The sequence below is a fragment of the Sinocyclocheilus anshuiensis genome, unplaced genomic scaffold (assembly GCF_001515605.1).
Source record: "Sinocyclocheilus anshuiensis isolate Anshui unplaced genomic scaffold, SAMN03320099.WGS_v1.1 scaffold1200, whole genome shotgun sequence".
NCBI classification, from domain to species: Eukaryota; Metazoa; Chordata; class Actinopteri; order Cypriniformes; family Cyprinidae; genus Sinocyclocheilus; species Sinocyclocheilus anshuiensis.
The window spans coordinates 291717-292693 of record NW_015542405.1 but is presented as its reverse complement, the minus strand read 5'-3'; the positions used below and the strand labels follow the sequence as shown (position 1 = coordinate 292693).

General features: G+C 22.1%; 1 protein-coding gene across 1 annotated transcript in view; it reads right to left on the bottom strand.

The window, feature by feature from the left end:
• The window catches only part of ankrd13c (ankyrin repeat domain 13C), a 21949-nt gene that overhangs the window by 6811 nt on the left and 14161 nt on the right, over positions 1–977 (bottom strand). The gene's annotated exons all lie outside the window — the stretch shown is intronic.

Genomic DNA, 977 nt, shown 5'->3' with positions numbered 1-977 from the left:
CAGACACACAAAAACACACACACACACAGACACACACACACACACAGAGACACACACACACTTCTGATAAAGTCTATATAACATGTCAAGAAACTTTCATCATTTCAATTCATTTGCAAAAACAGATAACTATTTTTTCTTTGTGCATTCCAATTGATCTCAATCAAACTACAGTTGGGTTATTTTGATTAGGTTAAAAAATACAGCTAACAGTAACACACACAATAAAAACATAATAACAATAAAAAAACGGAGTTATCTATTTTTGCAAATCAACTCTTCATATAATGTGAAGAACATCTCCATCAGAGCAGTGCTGTTTTGGTATCAGTGAGATACGACTATAGTTTTTATTATTATTTTGAACACGACTTAATTTTTATGTTTTCCCTTTTTTAATTTTAATTTTAGTTGAAGTTTTAGTCATTTTGTTGAGTGCTTTTGTATTTGTATTAATTACAAAAAAAACTTTATATATTTTATAAATTCTGTTTTGGTATCAGTGAGATACGACTATAGTTTTTATTATTATTTTGAACACGACTTAATTTTTATGTTTTCCCTTTTTTAATTTTAATTTTAGTTGAAGTTTTAGTCATTTTGTTGAGTGCTTTTGTATTTGTATTAATTACAAAAAAAACTTTATATATTTTATAAATTCTTTTTTTTTAATTTAATTTATTAAATTTTTTATAATTAATTATTTATTAAATTTTTTGTGTTATTTTAGTACATTCATTTAAACCAGAGAGCAAAAATCTAATTTGATTGAGGGACGTGGACCAAAAATAAAAGTTCCATGATATCCAACTATATTAAAATGTATTAATTTTTACTAATATTTTTTAAATTATTTAAAAAATATATATATAAATAATTTTTAAATAAAAATAATTTTAATCAAACTGATTTTTAACAATTAAAAAATAAAACATAAAAGGTTAAAATAACAATATAAATAATAAATGAAGATATGC